At 40.9% G+C, this 26,198-nt stretch overlaps 1 protein-coding gene and 1 long non-coding RNA gene across 5 annotated transcripts in view; both read right to left on the bottom strand.

Annotated features, from left to right (window-relative positions):
* Positions 1 to 26,198, bottom strand: part of LOC120722700 (plexin-A1-like) — a 308,843-nt gene that overhangs the window by 206,662 nt on the left and 75,983 nt on the right. The window lies entirely within an intron of this gene.
* Positions 1,418 to 18,730, bottom strand: LOC120722702. The gene is made up of 2 exons (XR_005693570.1): positions 18,556 to 18,730; positions 1,418 to 18,472 (listed from the first exon to the last, which is right to left on the bottom strand). It is a non-coding gene; the product is annotated as an uncharacterized LOC120722702 (long non-coding RNA).

Genomic DNA, 26,198 nt, shown 5'->3' with positions numbered 1-26,198 from the left:
TCCAACCAGGCACTGAACCACTTCAACTAAAGTTCTGTAGTTCACATACATACAAGCGTGGCATTGCTGAAGAAAATCAGGGGGCTGTTGTATAATAGAAGATGTGCGATCAGCAAACATTTCCTGGCTAAAAACCTATAAAAAAATGCAGGAGACAGATTGTGTCACAGTAAGCTACTAGTCAAGGAGGTAAAGAAGAAGGCTGAATGGCAGGATATGCTTAATGTCAGCCAGATTGCACAGTGCAGCACTTCTCACGGCAAATGACACCAAAAGGATGAAGACGGATTAGAGAACACAGCATGAAGTATGCTCAAGAAGAGTTACCGGCTAACCGAAGCAGTCTTCTAAAAGTCACGAATTTTCTGCACTGATACCCAACATCCTTTAAACACATCTACAAATCACACTCTTTGTCAGGCATGTTTTCCCTGCAAATGTCACAGAGGATAAACAACACTTAAAGCATCTTTTTTTTCTCCTTTGAATGAATACACCCATGGATGCTTCATGCTCTCAGCCTTCCTTTACAAGTGTGACTAGCTGTAGACACAAATGTCATTGCGTGCTGTGTTTAGTCTGTTTCTCCTTCTACGTCTGTCTCCGTGTCACAGGTTAGCCGGACAAATACGGACCTCCCCGTGTTTCTCGTACACGGGTCATCCTATACTCCCTCTGCAAATATTAAATCTGCTTTAGCTTCCACTGAGGAAACAAACCAAGAGGTTGGAAAGGCTGCGGAAGATAAAGAGGTGACAGAGAGGAAGAGAGACTTGGCATGTTTTCGCCATTTTTTCAGGTTGTCTATTTTTTAGTGATAAGCGTTCATTGCTGTGGACTCTACTTTGCCCCTGAGACTAGGAGTTTATCTTGTACTTTGACATCTTTTTTCTTTGCATTTCCTTTTGAAGAGTTCACAAAGCTCAGTTATTCCTAACTGCTAAGCTGTAGGATGTATTCAGCTGGTGCGACTGAAAACAAAGCACGGTGTACTGCACTAGATGACGTTTTCAAAATGAAGTTTAGGACAAAAAACAAGTCTTGAAAAACTGCGACATTTCACATTTAACATAAAAGTTAGTATTCGGAAGTAAAGATAAACCTGCTGTGAATCCCTCACCTGGCAAATACAGATAAAAACACTTGCATAGAATTTTTTAAATATGAGTTTAACAAAGTTAGAAGAAACTTTCAGTAACAGCAGCTAATGGCTAACAGCAGCTAACAGTGACATTATGTGAACAGCAGTGATTACTGATTGTACAGAATCAGTAATAGATTCTATACAATCAAAATGACATGGGTAAATAGACTGTTGAATGATAGATCAAGATACTACCTTGAGGAACAGAGAAAACATTTTAAAGAGCAACTGTACTCACTGAAAATGGCCACTTTTTCCTTTTTCATCTTTTTCACAACATAAAAATGATTAGATATGAATCAAGCAAACATTATTTTTAGCTCTAACTGCCACATATAGTGGGAGTCGTGTGCCGCATGCTAGTCAGCCTCTTCACATCTACAAAGTGCTATGATTGCATGCACACAATACAACATTCTTATTGTAATTGCTGATAACACTCAAACTAAATATGAGCGTTTAAGAGTTGCTATTTCTGATCCCGTCTGCAGAGAAAAGGTTTCACTTGTGTTTTTTTTAGTCTCTCTTCAGGAAACGAACAGAGTTTCAGTTTATTCAATCAAACTGACTACATGTGTATTTTTAAACCCTGATTGATTTTTTTTTTTTTTTTTTTTTACAAACAAAAACTATTTTCATCTCTGAGTGCTGTCAAATCCAGGTGAACTACACTCAATAGTGTGCCTGAACGCAACTCATTCAGATACAGATGAAGCTGCTGCATCTCTGCCAAAGTGCTGCTCAAGCTCTGCCTACTGTCTGGATACAGCGTTACAGCCTACAGGAACCACGATGATGATCATTTAATCCCACCCACAATGTACTAATTGGTGAATTGTTTCTCCGACCGGCAAAAAAAGCAGCAGTCAGCGCAACAACCGTTCTATGCAAATGAGCGATGCAGGTGGTAATTCATAGGTCTGGAACAAGATTAGGGAAGATTGGCTTAATTACGAACAACAGGGATTGGGAACTGCTGCCCAGTATTTGAGCAGTGGTTTGTGCTGAAGATCAGCACTGGAACACAGAACACTCGCAGAGGAAACAACATGATTTTAGAAAAGGGGCGAATAACAATGACATATCTTTACTGCCCTTTATGCCATTTTTGTGCACTAATTCCCCCAAACTTGGCCTGCGCCGCATCTATTTCTCCACATTCCCCGACACACCCACAGCAACAGTGCGCAGATTTTGAACTTAAGTAGGTCATCCATACGGGAGGTAATCAGTTCGTCATCACCCACCACAGCTCCTCCATCTGCATAACATTAAAACTGTCGACATTAAACACTTTGTGGTGCCAAAAAGAAGGTTGGAAGCCCTTGGCTGGAAAAGGCAAAGGCGTTGTGTTGTGACAGAATGATAATGAGTGAAAAAAAATAAAATCCAGGAAGACACAGGTAGATTAAAAGCTTAACCACTAAGAAAATTGTTAAGGTTGCTATAAACTCACTCGTGACTAACGGAATGGTTCCAAGTCTCAGAAGGAACGGCATTTTCCTTTGATCTCCAGGGAATGTCTCAATCTGTTTATATTTTTGGGATAAAGTTCCTAAATCAGGGTTAGCAAAGTGATCCTTCAAATTCAAGTAAAAAAAAAAAAACAAGACAAACACCCCCCCCATGCGCACACAAACACACACACCCCAAACACTGTCACCACAGCTCTCAGATGCTGGCCCTCTTGCAGCCATTCCGCTCAGTGACTTTCCGTGGCTGATTGAATTAATGTTGCATCTGCTAGTGTTGACATGGGAACCCTGCAGTGATATTTTGGTGCTGTCGGATTCTGTTGGGTCTCCAAGCCAGGACACTCACAGTATCAGGCAGCGTGGCCTGGCCTGGTTTATTTTTTTGTGTATATAGCTATGTGTGCGACTGTGTGTGTGTCTGTGCGGGGAGGGCTTGTGTTAACTCCTAGGCCACATGGCTAGAGGGTAATCATGTTAGCAACTGGGTTGATAAGTTCACGTCCGCCAAGCACACACACACACGTACATACATAAACATGTTGTGGCCAGATCGCCCCGTTTCCCTCGCTGTTCACTCATCTGAACTTCCTTAAATGGATTTAATAGGAAATGTTCTTAAAGAGATTTATTCGTTGCCTCCAAGTAAAACGCTCAATCAAATTAGACCGCAGCGGAGTAAGAAGCAGGCTCTGAATACAAGATGACAAAAAATAAATACATTAAATAAATTTAAATACCAACCAACTAATTTTTATTAGACCAAACATGGGATAATGAAAATGCTACTGGGTCTTTGTTTGTCAAAAATATATGCAGATTATTATTCAGCATAAAGAGAATTTACCGCATCTAAAAACTCCACCAGTACTTTTTTCCCCTTTTTTAAAAACCCACAAATGAATGCTTATTCAGGGCTTTAGAAAGAATTCATTGTTGTGGGGGCATTTTCAGCTTTGCGCTGCATGCTTAGAGGCTTGTTTTTCATCCTTTAGTTCAGACTCAAGATTTATCGGGCGGCGGTGACTCTCGCAGTGCTTGTAATGCTGTCAGGGTATATCAGCAAATCAAATATTAATTCATCAAGCAGATTCACTCGACCAGTGCGAATCTGACTTAAAGACTTGGAAGGGAAAAAAAGCACGCATCTGTGCATCAGGAGGCAGTAAGCACAGCAGAGTGAAAAGAGGAGAGAGATCTGCAAGGGAGTCAATAAAGCTGACGGCTTTTTTCGCCAGGAAGGTAACAGACGTGTGTGGTCTGTCAGATTTGTCATAGAAACTAAAATGCATTTGTGTGGTTGTTTTCTTTGCTTTTTTTATTGTAAAAAATAGTAAACTTTTTTTTTTTTACACAAGCGATATTTGCAGCTCCCTATTTTCATTCTTGAGCTGTGCTAAAGCAGCTTTGCATGATTCATACTGTCCAAAACAAGTCGTTGCACCCACTCCCAACTTTTGTCCGACTGGCTCGCTGTAATAAACAGAGGGCTTTAAAAGCAGATGGATGCTGACAGCAGTTGTTGTGTCTGAGACCGTATCAGGAATATTCCTTCTCTCTGACATCATCCAGAGCAAAGAAGAGAAAAAATCCATCTGAAACAGCATCTTTTATAGCAACATGTATTCATCAGAGAATGAAGAAAGGAATAATAGTTCCCCCGCGTTCCCCTGCTTTGTCTCCAGCTGTAAAAATCACCTCTAGTTCATGTTTAAACCCTTCTGTTCCTCACACCACCCACAAGCTAACTAACACTGGGCTGACTGATCCAACATTTTGCATCACCTCACATCTTCATAGTTGCACTTGAACAAATGCAAGTGCTGATGGGTCGCCCGGTTAGTGGAATCAGCCTTGGAATATGGCCGATTCTGTGATGATCTGACTTTTTCTAATGTGTGATTTGTTTTCCTGATAAGACTAACATTAGTTGTTGGACATTTTTCAGAGCCAGCTACTAAAACGATCAGTCCAGCTCTCTTGACACTGATTGCACAAAGAATCAGAAGCTAAGCACAGCGACACTATCGCTAACTAGTGTTTTGGAAGGCTAACAATCCATCAACACAGAAGTAAAAATGGCAGATACAGTGAATATATTGCCCTTATTGGAGGATATTTTTTGTATTTGACAAATAATGATCAGTAAGTAAATTTAAAAGCTTTTCACATAACATCAATCGCCCACAGTATAGCATAGCCGCCCTGTCGCCCTGTTTTCTCACTCACTTGAATCTGACTTGCACAGAGTTTGTTTGGAAATGGACCGAGACACCGCTTTGAAGGTTCTCTACACACAGGCATTTTATGGCATATGGCACAGGCAAAGAGCCCAAAACGCCGAACATCAAAACAAAATACTGCACGGCGACTGAATTACAATCGGGACCTTTGTCTCCCTGGTGGATGTTGATAACAGCTCTCTCCCATCTCTCGGTCTCACACTTTCTCTCTGTCAGCCTGCATCTGTCTCCTCTCTCTTCCTCTCCAGTTTCTGCATTAGTTCTCTTCTCTCTTCCTTCTTCCAGTGCACTTAAGCTAAAATCAGAACTGCTTTGCTGGCCTGGCATGAAAGGCAAAGCAGCACAGTATTAAGGGACCTAATATTATCCACGCTGCTCTTTTTGTCTCTCCGTATCTGTCAGTCTAAAGCTTTTACACTACTGGAACTTGACATCCTATTGAGAAGAGTCTTCAAAGTGCTTTTTTTTTTTTTTAAATGGAGCAAAAATCAAATAAATCTCAAGTTTTAATGATGTAATTTTAGTAGCCAAAGTTTGGTGCGCACTTTGAACGTCTGTCAGTAAACCTGGGAGTCTGGACACCAACACTGCCACAAATGTCTGGTCACAAATGTTTTTAGGTTCCTCAAGAGAAAGTGCCATCATGCTGTCTGTCTAGACACTGTTGCCTTGGAGTCGTGCCGGGGAGGGACAGGCATCATGTGCGCTCCGATGCATGTGCAGTAGGGCCATGGGGAAAGAAAGGCGACAAGCAACCCAGCTGTAATTAGCTAGTGGTGCTAGCAGGCTTTCTGTGATGCCCACTGAATGAGAATGGAGTCAAGTTCAGCACAAGGTCACAAGTTCAGCAAGTGCCTCATACATGAATAAATGACACATACATGCAGTTCGTACGCACACAGACTCACACAGACAGTACACATTTCCTGCGATGCATATACATGTAACACACAAACAGAAAGTTGGGGTGTCTGGAGAGTGTCACTGTAGGCGAATGGAAACACTGATAGCTTTATAGCCAACTAAAGGCCTTTGTTCCTCAAAGTGGTCTCACACTGGCCTCCCTGTATACTTCCTGTAGCAAGTATTGAGCAGAAGCACTGGTCTGTACATTGGTTTACATCACCTATACAGAAACACAAAATTTGGTCATCAGTAACGTATTTCGCTTACCAAGTCCAAATACCTTTTTTGCCCTGAGTCAAATAAAACTGATCTCAGGTGGATCACAGCTGCCTGATGTCAGTTCTCTTTCACAGGGTAGACAGACACAATTCTTCAAAGAGGATAAAGACCAGATTTTTTAAAAAGTTTTCTTTTGGTCTTTGACTAAGTTCTTTAATGACTTTAACATTTCTAAGCGACACTTCTCTAATTTCCCAGTGGTGACATTTGTCTTTTGAATTGATGAAAATGATGATGAGCACCAGTGAAAAAGTCCAGGCATTTTGCCAAACTGGACTACAATTCAAATGTCCAAATGTTTTTAATTACTAAAAAGTTAAGTATATATGACCTTTAAATGCTTTATGTATATCAGTGGGGTGCAAAGGCAAAGATCGTAGCTTTACGTGTTTTCAAAGAGAGTCGAAAGAAGTATTGAGTTGCAACAAAATCCTGCAAAATGTCACTCCACTGAACTTAAAAGCAGTTTTTATGTGAGAACTCTGAGTTTGTTAAACCTGGTTCCAGGCTCCAGGTTTTGTGTTCTGGAAAGAGATTTAACTTAAACTCTGAGTCAGTTGAAGCTAACCTATATGCCTAAGCTGCTGGTGGCTTCCCAGGGTGTGTTTCTTCTTCGCTCATCTCGTTCCGCTCTCTGTGTTCATACATCGCTCTGCATTTAATTATGAGTTATTATTCATCTCTGGGTCGCTTCCACAATGCGTCTTTTGTCCCGTGTCCCTCTCCTCACCTTCAAGTGGTCCCAGCAGTGTCACAGGTGATTTATAAAATTAGTGGTACAGTCATTTCACTTCAGGATCAAGCATCTTAGGAAAAGAACTCCTTATTTATCCCACTTCTTAGAGGAAATTTTGTCACGGCACTTTCTTTGTAAATGCCAAATGCGATAGCTTATCCAGCCCTATATGTGATGTAAAAGCTACATTTTGATTTGTTTGTTTTAAGATGAACACTGGCACATTCAGTTTTTTTATTTACCCATTGCTATGCTGAGTCTTGACGTTCCACTCATGATGGCTTTTATCATTAGTCACACATACACTTAACTCAGCATGAATATACTCAGTGTGGACTGAAGTAAGTGGAAACCCACGCTGTCTCAGACTTACTCAGCTCGGAGCTCAAAGCTGGACTGAGTTCTCCGGGACACGGCCACCGACGTGTTATCTGAGTGATGTGTACTGCCTATTTATTACAGCAGCGTTTCCATGGGCAAAACATCTGATTGATCCATTGATTCATCGCAGGAAGAGAAGCAAAGCTTTGTGTATATATGTTCTAGTTCTGTAGGCAGTGGGAAAAACCAGTGAGGATAACTGGAGGCTCATGTGTTTCCCCATTAAGTTTGAGGGGAGTGCCCCTCTCTCACACATCTCTGTTTGCTTTGCGGCACATCAAACAGCCCAGTATTCTCCCAGCATAGTAGGGTCACGACTTTATAATGCAAAGATCTTTGAGATGGCTGTTGTTGTGAGTTGGCGCTATAATAATAGAACTGAAGTGACTCCTAACAACTGATTATACTGATTGCAGCGTCCCGTGACGTTTGTTTTTCCTCCTGTTCATTTCATGGTTTTGGTTTTTGTTTTTTTTTGGTGTGTTTTTGTGTTTTTTTCATGACAAATGAATTTGTGATTTATTGCCCTTCACCTGTCATCTCGCTCTTTTGCCATGGTTTCTGAGCCAGGATGTGACACAATAAAGATGGAGGGGAGAAAAAAAAAAGGAAGAAGATGGAGGAGGAGTGACAGCTCAATGCATTCCTCAGCATCCATCCCCTCTGCAGCCATCACTCCTTACCGTCTCTATAAACATTATGCAAATGTCTGTGCTGCCGTGCAGTGCACTATAATGTGATGTTGGCGGTAACAGTAAGCAGTAATCATGTTTAAGGAGTATGGGTGGAGAAATCAAACAAGGGTATTTATTATCCGGCGATCCCTAATCCGATAAGCTGTCATCACTTCACTCTGCAGCGATGCCTTCAAAAACGGCAGGGAAAAAACACAAGAACCATCCCTGCTGCAAAGGAAAGAGAGAGAGCCTGCCTAAACTCTCTCTCTCCCGCCCTCTCTTTCCTTCGAGCCCAGACAAATCTGGATTTAGCACTGTTATTGTGTCTGTCTAGTTGTGGGTAATTAAATGTAGCTGATAATTTGATCTTTTTGTCTTCTCTCTTTTTGTTCCTTTCTCACAGTCACGGTGGGAGATTACGCTGTAGTGTGTGTGTGTGTGTGTGTGTGTGTGTGTGTGTGTGTGTGTGCATGTGTGCGTGTGTGTGTGTGTGAGTGCGATCCGGTTTGTGATGCCATAAAGGACTGTGCGCTCCTGCTAAATGTCTCCCAATTAGAAGGTTCAACAATGGAATGTGTTGAATAACCGCTTTATCCCGCGGAGATAGAAAAAGGATAGAGAGATACGGATGGACCCGACACACACACACACGCACACACACACACACACACACACACACTGTAACCACTCTGTCTGATTTGCCCTTTCCTGTGTTCAGAATGATTTTATTGACACCTATCCTGAGTTTTACAACACCTCACATTACTCTGATATTGGGGATTATTTACTGCTGTGGAGTAAAAGTCTTAAAGCCAGATAATTTATCAAACGATCTGACTTGTGAGTCTTTTTTTCTCTATTTTATACACTGCTATGGCAACGTACTTTCTAATAAACAACCATTTAAGACAGTGACATGGACAGAGTAGCCCAGCAGTAGAAAGGGATGAGAGAATGGAGAGAGCAGACTGGGACACAGACAGGAAACAATCAATCAAATGTCTTCCCGCCATTCGTATCTCACCCTCCCTTTCTTTATTAAACTTCCCTTCTGTTGACCTTTGACCCGGCTGTTCCCAGCTCTCCACGAGCTCCAAAAGTGAAGCTTTTCGCCTTTTGAACCCAGTTTACAGGCTCTGGCCCTGAGGCAAACTGATGATTTAAGAATGTTTCACAGCGCTCCTTTTTTTCCTTCTTCATCCAGAAGTAAACAATTCTCAATGGCCGACCAACCAAGGAGGAAAACTGCAGTTTGCTGCCGCCTTACAAATCAAGCTCGCTATGCACCTTTGGTCTTGTCCTTTACTTTTACAAAATAATATAGCAATAGCCGTGCACAAACCATATACAAGCAAATACAAATGTGACCTTTAGCACAAAGTAAGTAAAGCCTGCTTTGTCTCCGTTTGGGTTACCTGCTTCACAACACCTAACTCACATGGGTTTTTCAATTTAGCTCTAAAAGTTAAAGTAAAAGCGTGAGCACTTTTTGTTCCTAGCTAAAACCATAAGAGGGGTTTACAGTGATACATGGCATAAAACAGTAGCACAGTATAAGAGGACTAATAAGATATATTATTATTTTATTCAAATACTAATGTGAATATTAAATATATTACATTCATTGTCCACAGTGACACTTTTTCTTCATGATGACCAAACTATTATGAAAAAATTGAAATCAGCATAATTATCATGAAGCAATAACTATCATTATGTTATTAGTATGGTGAGCTATAATTCATTTCTTTGTAAGACGTCTTGCTTTAGTCCAAAAACATATCTCAGAGATAATTGACATGGTTAGTGAGCTGCTTCTGCTCACCGTTAAAAATTGCCCCTTAATAAGAAATGTATCATTTATATCACCGGGATTATCGGGATTCTGTAAGAACCATGACTACATGATACCACAGTGAATACAGCCCACAGTGTTGTGTGCAGAGTGTGATATGGTACTATATTAGAACATTTCACCTTTTTTAACAGTTTTCCGGACAAACAGCTCCGTTACATCTATTAAACATCAAAATTCAGTTAAGGACTAAGATGAATTCTAACAGGAAACAAACAACAGTTTTCTGTGTTTCCTTTACCCATCCATATACCCCAATCTCCTCCCTCCAATGACTTTATGGCTCTGTGGCCACATCACCTCAATTACCAACACCTAATTACAATTACCACTAAAGGTCACTATCACAATGACAGTATAGTAGGACAGTCTAGGACTTTACACCCACTGGTAACAAAATAACTGCTGATAAAGCTACTGTACAGAATGTAGATATAACAATACATACAGTATCGGTCTATTGCCCGTAACAATTCTGTAATTCTACACAGCAAAATACAGCATGTGTGTTTTCCACCTAAAAGGTTTATATTGTTGTAGTTTTTTGAGTTGGCATAATGCTTAAATATTCTCATATCTCTCGCCCTCGGTCCTGCAGGGTCGGTGATGTGAATCATCAACCTGCATGCTGAAATTCTGAACTATGCTTAAGGGAAAGCCAGTGGGGTCTGGTCGAGTGTCCGTATGAGATTCGGGAATGGGATGGGTTCCACAAACACACACACCAGCACAAAACTCCAAAATCTCCAAAAGTTAACAAAGCGATGGCGTTCCAGAAGCCGTTATCCTTCCATCTCCATGAGTCTCTCCTCTCTAATCCCTCTCTCCACATTCTGTCATCAGTCTGGCAGAGAGGGGGAGAAAGAAAGAATGAGAGAGAAAGAGAGAGAGATGACGAGACTTTTGGCTGGCTTGCAAGCTGTTTGGACAGATACAGGAGGATGTGGAGAGCCCTCTCATCCCTAATCTCTCCCCTTTTTTCTCCTCTGTCTCTATTCCCTCATCGACCACTTTCCATCAGTCCGGTCTAACTCAACTTCTTCCTTAGTTGCTGTGCTTTAATGAGATCTGTAATTCTCATGCTACTCAATGAAGTAATCAAAACCTCATCTATCTAGGGTGACACAGACCAGATATGAGTGCATGTTGGTTACTCTTCTTTAGAACCAAAATAATAGCCATAGAAAGTCCAAAAGACCTTTACATACCTTTTTAAATAGTCAAGAATATTAACTAATTTGCTGACACTAAAAATTAAGTGATACATCTGCTGCCTTTATGTACAGAATGAGAAGACTTTGCTGATGTCATATACTCTCTTGTCCAGTGACTTTTCAACTGGACACTGGAGACAATAAACGGGGGCCCTGCAAGTGCATTAGCAGACCCTCAAGGATAATGTTGTTTAACTGAGCATAAATTGTGACCATATTGTTACTCGAGAGTATCTCTGCTGTAGGCCACCCAGACAGTCCAACCCTACAGTCTCTGGCCAAATCAATAAAAGAACATGCTTCATGGTATAACCGTATGGGAAATATAAGATAAGTACATCTTGCGCCGTTATCGTTAAAATAACAGGAGCTCGCTTTAACCGGTGTCCCATCGGGGGCTCTTGTTTCTTACTGTGTGATTAAGTCATATGGTGTGGTATTCACTGTGTGGTCCAGGGACCTGGTTAGAAGTCTCAAAGGTCTCATGACTCCATTTAGCGCTAGCGTGACTTGCTCATGGCTTAAAGGTCACAGCATGGGGTCAGCCCAAAATGTCAACACTTACCATTTAAAAGAGACCTGCCTCACCAGAGCATTTTTTTTAAATGATGTATTTACACATCTTTTTAAATCTTACCATTTCTAACAGTTTCTTTCACCACCTGTGGCACGATCTTTAACATCAGTGCAAGTTCTCACAACTCAAACAGGTCAGTTTTTACCCTGGGCACAGACCAGATTTGGCATTTTGATTAATCCTCATTCTTTCATTTATTAATACTGAAGCTAAAATGCGAATACACACTTTTCAAGGCAATCCAACTGTTCTGGAGGTGAACACAGCAGACAAATTACCTGCTATTCAAACTTTTTGTTTGCAAAGGCCACCCAATTAGAAGGAGGGGGATAAAATATTAACAGCACCCTCCAGAAGGTAGATCAGACTTTGTTTTTGGTGCATTGACTCGCTATTGGATTAAAACAACTTAATACAACAAATAAATAAAGTGCCAGGAAGGTCAAAAAGAATCACCTGATTTCAAAAGGCTATAACAGACATAGAAGCTTGCAGCAAATTTACATGTGTAAGTACACAGTTTTATATCCAAAACATAAAACTGCCCCCCCCCAGACGCACAGCATATCTTCATATGATAGTCAAACTCGTCTCTGCTTTACAAGCATTTCTGAAGTCATTTAAGCCACTACTGTAATGCTACTATAATGCTGTAATACTATGATAAATCTAAAAATGTGAAATATAAAAAACACCCTAACATATTCTAACATACATTAGAATACAAAAAAATTTATACTTATATATACACTCTTATATATAGATATAGGAGTAAAAAAAAAAAAACCTGCACCTAATATTTGAAATAAGTAAATATATTATACAGCAATATAACAGCAAAAACCAGTATACATCATGATTCCATGATCCCCTTTAATCTTGCATTGTTTACTTTGGATACTTCTACCCATTTATTGTTTCTCTGCCCACTGATGTGTGTTTATTCTTTAAATGAATTTATCCTCACAGTACTACTTTATCTCACTGTGTCTTTTTCCTGCTGTTTGTACTATCTGGTTAGATGTTAAACCTATATTTCACTGTAGTAGTGTTTGTATGCTATTGCAATAAAGCCCTATCTTATCTAATACATCCTCCTACTCTATTTCACTGAAATGATACGGTGTTAAAACTGAGATGTATGTTTTATAGCAATAACGCTACCCACAAGCTACTTTTTCTACATTTGGTCCCACACAAAATTACTTGTTTGTGCCCTTCTGTGTAATGAAAATGCATGAGAGGAAAAAAAGGGATATTGGAGGCATTTAATTTTTAACCACTAATCTTAGTCATGTCCCTGCAAGTACAAAATTGGCCATGGCCAACCTGCTCAGCGTTTAGTGTATTTTTACTGAGAAACTAGCGGGCAAGTAGACAGCCAAAAAAAAAAAAGTGCTAAATCCACTTTATCAGTCCTTGATCCCTTAACTTCTATCGCGCTCCACCACCCGCCCATCCCATTATTCTAGTCGTCATCTCTTTGCCATAATCTCCCATTCAGCCTTCCCTGGTGCATTGTAATCTGCTGTAATCTGATGGATTAACCTTTCTGCTTTGGCTCATCAGACGATGTTCTGTTCAATGCTGCGGCTTTAACCATCACTGCTCAGTTCTGCTTTTTTGCCTGTATCTATATATGTGTGCATAGCACTGCAATGTAAACTAAATAAAAGGGAGAGGAGGTAGATGAAGGCCATGACTGCAGAGATGTAGAATATATGAAACACAGTGATACGATAAGAAGAAAAAAAATACCCCAAACTGACACCAAACAAGATAACTTAAATATATCAGAAAAATAAACTAAATCCAAAGATTACAAAGAAAAAAATTAACTCATTAGGCTAACCAAGAAAAAAACTTATACAATGAACAACATGAATTTTGTGCTACTACCTATCTTCTATTTTTAATGCTGTGCATGTACAGCACAAAGGAACCCCTCATTATACAACGTAACTTTAACACCTCTAACAAGCAGTTTCAAGAGTATTGGCATGAGTGTAAATGGTGCTCACAACACACACATACGCAGACTCTAGCTAAATGCCTGATGCTTTCAAAAGGGCTAATTGACTCAGCTCGGCAGGTGATCAGGAGCACAATACCAAATCCTGCGTACACACACACACACACACACACACACACACACACACACACTTTGGAAAGAGACAAGCCTATTTGGATTAAGTCTTCTCATTTTGGAGATGGGGTGTTAATTTGTGTATGTACACGTGTGCATGTGTTACGCTGAACACCCGAAACAAAGACGGACATCATGTCCACACCTTACCACTGCAAAAAAGTCAGCAGTTGGAAAAGTGCGACACATAACTGATGGATACGGTAAAGGCACTTAGAGCCTGATTGCCACAATTTGCATCAACAGTCTTACTATTTTAAGAAGCAAGCCTAATCCGAACACACATGAATAATACATGTATTTTAGATTGTCAATTGTCCATTGAGAATAAGCCCTTGTAGAAATCACGGGGGAAAAAATGTCCCTAATAGCTGCAGAACCTGTCTAAATCATGAAATATTTAAGTTTTGTTTAGTATCAAAGAAACGCAGCGACATTTATCCGCACACCTGTGGAAGCACCATGAACTGACACTGCTAAGCTAGTTGAGAATGCCTTTTTGCCTCATTTTTTTCAGAGGAGGGGTCCACGTCTTTGACGATGCCCATGATGACTTCATGATTATTTCATTTTGCTTTCATAAAAAAGATAAAAGCTATATCCTTATGAAATATATGCCTGAGCCATTCAGATATACTGTACATCTCCAGACATACCAAGTAATATCCAATGTTGTTCCATCAAGGATAGACTGACTGCACTGCTGGCTGTTGCACATTTTTATTCTCCTCTATCCTCCACTGCCTCCACCCATTATTCTATCTTGTTTTTCCCTCAATTTCTCTCCCATCAGTGCTTTCAACAAATCATCCATCCTTCCCTTTAAATGCACCCCCCTCCCATCCCTCTCTCTTTTCTTTCTCTGTCTCGTTCTCTCTCTTTCACGTCCCTTCATATGACTATGTAACATCAGGCAGGCTGCCAATTCACTGTACACCTCAATTAGAGGGGAGCCCTCCACACACACAAACCAGCGATGGACTACTGTCTTCTAGCTGAAGGCTTTGTATGCTACCCAGCGAAAACCAAAAGGCTCCAGAGAGAGAGGGCGAGAGAGTGAGCATGTGTGCAGGGCTGGCAGTTGGAGCGTGTCCGTGAGTGTGGCTTTGATATCAGTCTTGGTAATCTAAGTCATTCTCTCCACCGTATCAAGATACAAGAGACGCAAGTGCACAAACACATACAGACGCGCGCAAACACACACCAGATGGCTGAACAACACCAGGTCTTTGTCCTCCATTCTCTCGCCATCAACCTGTCTGCTCGTCTACTTTTCTCTGTTTAATGTTTGAATGTCGGCTTTTTCCACACTTCAAAGACTTCATAATTAGATTAGTCTTTGAAAACATTAAGAAAACAAAGAAAAGAAAATTCTTTGGGCTTTTGCTCGTGCAGTGGATCAGTAAATCATTCTGTAATGATTGTAACATATGCACGTCTGTTTGTATGCTCCCATCTACTCCTAGACGAATGGACCAATCTTGATGCCTGCTGATTACTGATCAAGTTGTCGAAATAAGCTATTATAAAAAAAAACCTTAAAGTCCTGAAATAGCACAGCAGAGCAGAAAACAACAATGCAGGGACAAGAAGACAACATTTCGGTGACCATTGTCTTGCCATGAAGCAAGAAAACATGAAAACTTATATATCTATAACTTCCACGTACACCATATTATATAATCATATTTGCAATGTTTAACAGGATTAGGTGATGACAGTTCATGTAAGATTTTAAAATGAAAAACTGTGAAATGTTTGATGTGATTGCGAGTAAGAAAAAGTAATTATAGTTTTCTTGACAGCTACTGTTTGTTGACTTAACACCAAAGCGAAGACCCACCCGTAGTGCGGAGGTTTGCTAGTGGGAATAACAGGGAAAAATGAGTGAGGAATAACAGCTTGAAGAGACACAAGCAAAAAAAAAAAATTAACCTGCCTAAATCTGTATTAGAAGTTAGAGTTAGAAATATGGCCGTTGTCATCACAAGTGGACAAAGACTAGACAAAGACGAGACACTCCTTACACTTTGAAATTGTGGTGCACCAAATTTTCTTTGTTCTCTAAAAAAGTAAAGGATATCTGTTTGACCTCTCTTCATCTCTACATGTTCAAAAGATATCTAACACTAGTTTTTTCCAAAAACAGCAGGTTGTATTCATATCAAGGAATGCGTATTTCAATCATGTCAACTTCAAAGTAAAATGTGCTAGATCCGAGACACATCCTTAGATAGGCACGCATGTGCATGTGAGAGCTGAAGCGATGGAGACAGAGGGAGAGTTTGCAAAGAGTTAAGGGTCATTGTTCTTGATTGCAGAGGCCACTCGAGACATTAGATGTTCTTGCTGCAATCACATTGTTCACAAGTGTCCAAATCAGAAATCAGGATGCTTCTGGAGAGCAGGCAATCAATATCATAAACACCATCAAGGACAACCCTCGACTCCCGATCTCTGAGTCTCTGTCTCTCACTCTCAACCTTATTTTCTATTTCATTATATCCCCTTGACCTCAAACAACTCTCAAGGTTCTTCATCTGTCTCTTTCTACCTCATTAACATACGGTTGCAGAGCCACCCGATGTCCTTGTGCCTGGCCGGCAAGCCAGTTGGACTAAAAAGAACATGCAGGGAAACCAAGAATGTAGGACAACGAATGGGCAAAAACAAACAATGCACTGAATAAATGAAAGCAAGCTACTAAACACGCAGCAAAATGGAACAGATCTGAACCCGAAAATAAAAACGGGCAGACTCTCCTTTTAACAAGACTAGGAAGAATTTTGATAATCACACTGAAACAGAGTGTTATGACTTTCTGGAAGAACAGCTGCAGAGCTAATCTAATATAACACACAACTTGGCCAGTGTGATATAATTTCATACTATATAATCTTTTTAGAGCCTGACTGATGCTTTTTTGGCCTGTTACAGATAAATAGGTATCACCGTACATATACAGTCTGATGTGAGCTGATCTGAAAACTTTTATTGCAGAAAAAAGTGCAGAAAAAGATGCTTGGGGTAATTTAGAAGTGATGTCACCACAGAGATTACCCAGCAGAGCAGCTCCAACTCTATTATTTAAATACTCTCAGCAGTGTGAGGCAGATAAAGTGCTTTTAATAACGTGCTGTATGAATGTATGGGTAAATACTGCTTGTAGAGTAATGTGCTTTGAGTAGTCAGTAATTCTAGGAAAGTGCTCTTTAAATGCCAGTCCATTTTCATTCCCAGTTCCACTGTCTGCAGTACATGTAGCAGAGTACATGTGGTGCGGAGTCAGGCAGGATCTTCATTTTAAATTGCTAACTGCATGTTAAATGCAACCAAATAAACTATGATTGAGTTTCCTTTTATAATACTACAGTATTAACAAATCGTACATAAACTCGTAATGGCCATTTCGAGTAAAAATACTATTCCATAATTTATGGAAGCTATTCAACCTTTCTAATCAATTTTCATTACTTCCCACATGCTCTTTAATGTCTTCCCAGGAGCCTTCTCACTGGATCTACTTCAATTTGTGTTTTGTTTTTTTGCATTCCACAAAGTTTGACGGCTCTGGTAGTTTTTAGATTTGCACATTTTGCCCATTTTTACAGTATACCTTGGCTACTGCACCACACACAATTTACCAGACGAACTCTTTAGGCGTATGCAAAGAAAATAGTGAAAACAGTGTCCAGTACATAAAGAATGTTGGCATGTGTAAACCTGTCCTAAATATTGGTATTGGTTCAAAAAAAATCAAATATGGGTTTAGATATAGTTCATATGCATACAGACAGTTCTTAGTTTGAAATTAAATGGAAAATCATACAGCGCACAAGCACTCAACACCAAGGGTGGGTGAAATTATATGAAGACCTTTCAAGGAGATTTGCCATAATGATATTTATGACAATACAGAGAACAATGTTTTATCAGTGCATGCAGCTTGTGCAGGCGGCAGCATTTATTGGTGAAATGAAAAATGAAGGGCATTTTACATCCTTCTTTTCCAATGAGCTCCTGTCATTGGTGACAGACAACCTAATTCAAAGGGTGAATCTATTGATACAAGGTGCCAACAGCAGCAGCAGTAGCAGTAGCTTTATAGTGCAATAGTAGTGACACAACATTATGTAGAATGAAACAGCATAATTCAAATTTAGGTAGCCTAAACAGTGTTTAGGCTACTTTGTTGAGGTTGTTGAAGTAGCTCCGCTTTTAGGTACTAAATCATGATCCGATACTGACCCACGGCTCTCCCTCTCAGACATTTTTGGGCTTCTATCATTATTGTGCACAATAGGGAATATAAACACATGGCACGGCTATATCAAATCTGCCATTTTTATCACATAAAACTCATTTCAATATTATCACAGACAAAGCCATATGGCATGACAAGTGTTGGTGTGGATTTTGTGGGGAAGTGTGAATGAATGTTTGCTCATTTCGACAGCCATGAAAAGGTCATCTTTTAAGATACAGGTCTTATAGTCGCCTCTCATGTCTGCCCATCCACAATCTAGGCGACTAAGCAGAATTCGTTGGGAAGTGAGACCCCACGTTAGAGAATGGAGACCTGATCAGACTCCTGCAGACTGATAAGGTTTCCGAAAGAGACTCAGGCGGAGGCCAGGGTATTCCTTTAAGCGAAGCGAAGGAACAGTGCGTTTATTTACAGTGAACACATGCACCAAGTGGCTATATACAATGTGCAGGGGGAATGGGTCCGGGTCGCCAGGGTCCGTGGGGGAACAGGGTTGGGAGAAGGGTGTTCCACACTCTCTGTACAAAATGTTCCTCCCCAATCACTCCTCTCAGCATCGGGTTCCAAAAAACGATCTACACACAAAAATGACGGGTTAGCGGGATAACTACAAGGGATTCTCAGAATACAGGTTAGCAGGTACACAAGTCTAACTGACACTGATAGCTCAACGATCCAGCGAAGACTAGTGCAGACTCGCCATCTAAGTAGTGCAGTAATCAGCTGGGATCAGCGGCCGGTGTGGTGATGAGCAGGTGTGTGGGCCAGCAGCGGGAGCCCGCAATGAGCATCGCCGTGGCAAGAGAGAGCGAGCGAGCGAGCGAGAGAGAGAGAGAGAGAGAGAGAGAGAGAGAGAATATTGCCGAGAGATAGAGAGAGATTGCAGCACCACACTATGCCAGGGATGACCGGGCACAGGGACCATGACACAGACCTTAATTAGGTCTACTGTTTGCAGTAAAACCTTCCAGCTCAAGGTGTTTGCAATCTCTTTTGCCTGGCCTTGCAGACTGCAGAGTAGCAGACCATCACTTGCCCCTTGCATCCACTGAATAAAACGAAGACTTTGATGTCTTGGGACATCAAGTATCTGCTGTATTTCAGCGCCTTCTAAGTATCTGCCTCTGCTTGAGTGTTGATGGGGACCTCTTATTATCAATTATGAGCCCTCTAGAGCTCTTGATCATAACCAACTTCGGAACTCCCACTATACCATCCGGGCCAATCAGGTGAGGTTCCCGGTTCGACCAACCATCTAAGCGACTTGCTCACTCCTGCCAAAGAGTCACAAACTTTGTTGTGACTTTTCTTTCGATTTGGTTTGAGCATTGGACATTTACCAACCAGGTGTCATGATCAACTTACATTTTTCACTAACACGTTACTGTACTAAATTTGGTAATTATAAAAATTACAATTAAATTATGTCATAACTTGCGTTACGAAGGTTCTTCAGTTATGTAAATGGTGGGCAGATAGAGAGAAGAAAAAAAATCCAGCAAATATGTTTTTTTTCTTCCTGCGCACTTCCACAACAGTCAGCTGATTTCAGTTTGTGTGCGGGAGAAGGAAATTGGTGGAGCGGTACCACAAAACAGCTTTTTAGGAGCAGAGATATGGACGTTACTTTTATCGATTTTTACTTATTTTTACTGCTAGGGATGTGATGGTAAAGTGCAAACTGCATCCAGGACAGAAACAACCGCATTATACTGCTATACTTTGGCCCATTGCAACCATCTGCACAGACAGCATGCTAACGTAAAACCTAGCTAAAAATCCAGAGTGAGACCTCACCCCAGCAGCCAGGAGCTGATCTTCAACAGGTAACAAACTGGTAATTATGTCCCGTTCAAAAACCTGATGAAGGAATATCTTTTGGTGCTTATATGTTCAGCTCCTAGAAACTTTAACTCCTTTGGCTCCATCTCTAACTCCAACTTCTACAGAAAATGAGACACACGGTGCTTCATGGTGTCATACATAGTGGACCAAAACACGCATTTTCCCCACGGAAGACATCCAAGAACAAGCATCATTGTCGTGACAGACCCTGCTGAGTGTGAAGTACGCCATGTGTGACTGATAAGACAACAGAAGGACCGTGTGTATGCATTAGTGTATGGGTGTGTGTGTATTAATGGATAGACAGATGGGATAGTCTAGGGGAACAGTTGATAAAGGCTTTATACTGCAGCTGCCCCTTTCTCTTCCCCTCTGCAGCGAGCACACACTCAAGAGACAACAAAAAAATCTCCACTGGCACCATTTGAGTGAGTGTGTGTGTGTGTGTGTGTGTGTGAGAGAGTGTGTGTAAGTGCTGTGGGCTGTTTGTGTGGCAGCTGCCCTGGCATCAGGTGGGCAGCTCCTATTATACATGTAGAAAGCACAGCTGCTGTAATATGTAAACGCACATTACTTCCTACTCCAAACACAGAACGCACTGATGAAGATGAACACACACACACACACACAGTGAGATTCCCTATAATCTAAGGATCAGTATCTCTCAGAGACCCACATTTACACACAAACAAATGGGAAATCGACCCTCTGCAATCTCATTACGCACACACACACACAGCCTGCATCCTTTCCTGCATGCGCCCTCTAATCAGATGCACATGTATACACACACCCACGAAGGCTGCATCTTTCCCTAGATGTGAAACAGATTAACATAACGCACAGTGAAATGTTTTTTTTTTTTTTCTTTTTTTTCGGCTCACTAATCAGACAAGAGCACACATCCATCCAGAAGGTATCTCCACCTTGCCGCCGAAGGTGACGAAAAAACACACCTGCTAATCTGCATCTTTTCTACATTCTGGTACAAGATGCCCGAGACTTCTGTATGTCAAGCAAACCGGCATAGACACAAATCAAAACACACACCAGACCCACCCAACGTGCCAGTTGTTCTCCAGATGCATGCCAGATACGCAAACAAATGTCCGCCCATCACCTCCCGTATCTGTGCAGACACATGTTGTGATGTGAAGAGGTCGGCCAGCTTGAATCAGGCCACTGGCACCTGACAGCAGTCGTCAGCTCAACAGCTGTCCGAGCGCATCGCTGGCTGTTGCTGAACATCCTACATATGCGTGTGTTTGTCTGGACTCGTGGCCGTACGTGCTCTATCAGCAGGGACATTCTAAGTCAGTGCAGGGACTGGTGATGTCCACACGGGTTAGGGACCCTGATTTATGAGGTCACAGGGTTAACACTGCTTTTTTTTAATCTTTTCTTTTTTTGAACTTGGTACACATTTTACATTTCCAGTCAACGGATGTGGTGTTCATACTGTGGCCACATGTGAATTACATCATAAAGGCCTTACTGGAAGAGGGAAACTGGAACTCATTATATTACTTAATTTAACTGTTTTCGTCAAATGTATTAATATTAGCAATATGTCCACCAGGTTGCAGAATTCAATTAGACGACGCCAACACAGTTTGGTGGCAATTCATGTATTGATTTGTGTCCATGAGCACAGTAAGAGAAGTTTTTCCAACGTTAGAGGTCAATGGACTGTTTTGACAAAGGCAGAAACAGAAATGAATTCTTCTGTATACCAAAGTATTTCAGAGTCAGACATGAGGTTGTCTATCTGACAGCTAAAAGTTGGCTGAAAAAATTATGCATCAGGGCAATGATCCTAAACACAGCAGGAAATCGACATCAGAATGGCTGAAAAAAGAAAAGAAACATGTTGCAATGCCCCAGTCAATGTCCAGACCTCAACGCAACTGAAATGCTGCGGTGGGACTTTGAGAGAGCTGTGCATAAATGAATGCCCACAAACCTCAATAAACTGAACTTTGTAAAGAAGAGTGGTCTAAATTCCCTCTGCAACGATCTCAGACAGATAAAGTCATACAGAAAAAGTTATTTGACCCAAAGCTGGCTTTACAAACTACTGTGGTGTGCTTAGTTTTTCATACAACACTTCTGCATTTTGCCTCAGTTCATATTAAATTCAGTTCAGTTTTATTAATACAGCGCCAAATTACAATAACAGTCACATCAAGGTGCTTTTTATTGTAAGGTAAAGACTCTACAATAATACAGAACCCCAACTATCAGATGACCCCCTATGACCTAGCATTTGGTTACAGTGGGAAGAAAAAACTCCCTTTTAACAGGAAGAAACCTTCAGCAGAACTAGCTTCAGGGATGGGCAGCTATCTGTTGGCGGTGATAGGAGGGAGACGGTAAATAATGACACAGTGTTAATATGTCATGTGTTGTTGTTCATCTGAAACTGTATTTAAATAATTTTAGTATATGCTAAGGAACAGATGATTTTTTATTTTCTATCCTCTAAACTAAAATGAATAAATAAAACACTTTTTGCAGTAGAATCTCCAAAACACTAGCAATCCTCCCTCTTTCCCAGAGTGCTTTGCCACATCAAACCAACACACACATAGACATGCCCCACAATGGCAATCCCAATGTCAGATGCCGCAAAGACTTTATGTGAATAAAAGCCATCTCACAGTTGATAGGTTCAGCTGTAATCTTTCCTTTTGTCTCTTGACACCCACAAAGCCTTCCCACTTATCAAAGATTCATTAGCTCACTAATATATCCATCTAGCTCTCCATGCACATCGCCCGTCCATTAATGCCGAGCCATATTCCTCCAGAGGGAATGCTGAGATAATGCCCTGCTCAAGGACATAGGGGGTAATACATATGAAGTGATAGCCCACCTGGGAATTGAACCTACAACCACAATGGCACATTAGCAGCGACTGCCTCCGATAAGTGATGCAGAACAGTATCATATCAGTCTCCGTCCCGGCAAACATCCTGCTGTTGTATTTCAGATCAGTCTGCCAGCACCAGTGTGCTTCTGGATCACTCCATCCTCATGTCATGCAGCACTGCCTTTGAAGAAAATGGTTTCTGCCCCCTATTTTTCCCCACCTACCGTCTATTTGTCTCAGGTGGAAGCCATTCTAACGCACTGTCCCATTGACTCATTTTCAAACTAATGCACCATCCTTTCAATTTGGTAGTAAAAAAAGACAGAAAGAAGAAATTGCTGCCTGTCTCCCTCGAAGTATATAGATGGATACTGTATTTGTTATTTTGAACACTTCATTCTGTTTTCAATATCACGTCCTCTAAATATTTGGCTGGAACATCTCCATTTCTAAGTCTTCTGAAGAACTGGAAAATTGTCTAACATTTTTGATAGACTTCAAAGTTTGACCTGTCTATTAAGTATCCTTTGTTTGCATTTAAAAATGCCTCATTTAGCTTCATTAAAACTCTTGTCTGTCAAACACATAATCCTGACCTAATCAAATGACGAAAACTTGTATAAAACCTTTAATCGCTCCAAAGGGAGCTGCTCTTAGCCTGACAGAATATGGTTGGGATTGAAGACTACACATTTCACAGAAACATGCTCATTTCTAACAACATATTATATATTCTTGGATACTTTTGGCTTAATGTGATTCACAGTGCAAAATAATCCATTTCATTTCATTTATACAGCGCCAAAACACAACAATAGTCGCCTCAAGGTGCTTTACATTATAAGTTAAAGAGTAATACAAAAAAATGCTAAATAAGATTATCACTGCTCCAACAATGGCTATACTGTAGGCCCAAAGATGCAACAACCAGTAGTTGCATTAAAACAATTACATGTCAAATAACATCAGCTGGTGCTCGAGTTGCATTACAGACAGTCTAGGCATCAAGTTTCAGTAGTTGTACTTTGTTTTCATTATGGCTAGATGCTAAATTAATAGATATCTAATATGTTAAATGATAGATAGATATATGTGTCTCAATATCTATATCTATAGATAGATAGATATATCTAAAGCAGATGCACATATATCTAAAGCAGATGCACAATCAGGTCGTATAAGTACGAGCTGATGTATGGCTCACTGTTTTATCAGCCTTGTATGTCTTTGAATCCATCTCTGTCTCCTGCTCATAAAAGGCACAACAGAGACAGCATTTTTCTTTTTTCTTTTTTTTTTGCAGGCTGACGTATACTAATGTACTAATGGATAGAGGAGATAGAGAGGCTGAGGGAGTGGACTGAGGGAATGGGGAGCAGAGGAGAGAAGGACACACACACACACATATGCATGCACACACAGATGAGGTGGGACATTCTCATGGGAGGCAGATTTGCGGGCATCCAGCCCACCTCGGTTAGGAGAAAGAGAGCTGAAGGTGACATATAAGCAAGAAGGACAGGGAGCGGAGGGGAAGAGAAAAAGAGAGAGACGGTTGCTGTTGGCAGAGAAAGCATAAGGCCCGAAGACGAGGACAGCAGGAAAGTACGGCTCGGAGAATCCAATGATAATTCACTCAAACACTAGCAGCCCTTACAGCAGTAATATTATCTCTGAAGGATTTACACACTAGTCTTCCCTCAACAGGCTCTAACAGCAGCTCCACACATGCATTTACAGGGACTAGCACACTGCAGCACAAAACACCCATGTATTGACCCATTGATGTACCCTTTCATATATATCATGGCAACAAGTGCACACATACACACACACAAACCTAGAGTGTGAATACCTAACTGCTGTTTCAGAAACTCACAAATGAATCATGAATATGGATCTAAACAATGTAATTGTGTATATTTGTGCCGCTTTGAGACAGTAGACGGCAGACGTTAACACACACACACACACACACACACACACACACGAGGCTTGAGGAAAATCCTGTTGTGTATTCTGAGAAACTAATAGGAATTTATTCCACTAACTTCTACTTAATGGGATAAAGATGGAATTAGAGTGTTCAGGTGTTGTGCTCATCTGCTCATTATGAGTTTGCATCGGAGGGAAGAGGAAAGTGTAATCCGCTCACACGCAAACGGGGGGGAAACAGACAGCGGCACGACCCGAAGATTATCAATCATCTCTACCAGCCTGGTGTTTTTGCCATTTAACCAGCCCGAGCAGCCGATGCGCTGCTTCAATCATCGTCTGCCAGTTTAAATGCTAGTGCTAATTAGCATTCACATGCTAAATTACCTCCCATCCCATGTTTCTTGATTAGGCTTAATCATTCTGACAGCTATAGTTTTACTGCTAAGCTTGAAGAGCCAATACATCCGCGGCCATCTCAAACTCTAGGAAGGGGTCCACGGTGCTCTCGTTCACTGAATGCTGGTAGGTGAAGAGTGGATAATGGGCTAAGGACTTTTCCTGTGCTTTATGAACTATATTGCCAAAAGTATTCGCTCGTCTGGCTTCACACTCATATGGACTTGAGTAACATTGCATTGTTAATCCATAGTGTTTAAGATGATGTCAGCCGATCCTTTGCAGCTATGACAGCTTCAACTCTTCTGGGAAGGATTCCCACGAGGTTTAGGAGTGTGTTTATGGGAATTTGTGACCATTTGTTCAGAAGTACATTTGTGAGGTCAGACACTGATATTGGACAAAAAGACCTGGATCACAGTCTCTACTCTAATTCATCCCAAAGGTATTTGATTGGATTGAGGTCAGGACTTTGTGCAGGCCAGTCAAGTTTTTCCACACCACTGAATGTCGCGATTGAATCACCAGAAAGTTGACGAGCTCTGTGCTCTATGCACCTCAGTATTCACCAATCCCACACTGTGATTTTTAACACTTCACCAATCCCTTCCACGTTGTTATAATACCACTAACAGTTGACTGTGGAATATTTAGTAGTCAGGAAATTTCATGACTGTGACGTGTTGCACAGGTGCCAACCCATCACAGTACCACACTGGAATTCACTGAGCTCCTGAGAGGAACCCATTCTAGTTTGTAGAAGCAGTCTGCATGCCTAGGTGCCTGATTTTATACACCTGTGGCCATGGAAATGATGGGAACACCTGAATTCAATGGTTTAGATGGGTAAGTGAATACTTTGGGCAATATAATGTATGCTTGATTTAAATAGTTTCATTTAAATAGTTTAAATGTATTTTCTCCAATCACTGCTGTTTCCATAAAACACCAGCATCCACTAAAATAATCATAGAGAAAGGAAATCATTCTGCTGGGAGCTGTTCAGAATTGGAGCACTCAAGAGTCTTAAGTTGTAAAAATAATACACCAGTGTAAACACACCCCATTAAAAGACAGTTTTTCTGCATTGTTAATTTTTTGCAGAACTACTAATGATTGGTTATTCATTATCAGCTAGCTTAGCGATTATTTGTGGGTGGCTGTGGCTCAGGAGATGGAGTTGGCTGTGGGTTGTAGAGGTTGGTGGTTCGCTTCCTCTCTCGAATTGTCAATGTGAATAGACACGGTAC

This window comes from Simochromis diagramma, unplaced genomic scaffold (genome assembly GCF_900408965.1).
Source record: "Simochromis diagramma unplaced genomic scaffold, fSimDia1.1 OVJJ01000705.1, whole genome shotgun sequence".
Taxonomy (NCBI): domain Eukaryota; kingdom Metazoa; phylum Chordata; class Actinopteri; order Cichliformes; family Cichlidae; genus Simochromis; species Simochromis diagramma.
This window is presented reverse-complemented; position numbering and strand designations above follow the sequence as displayed.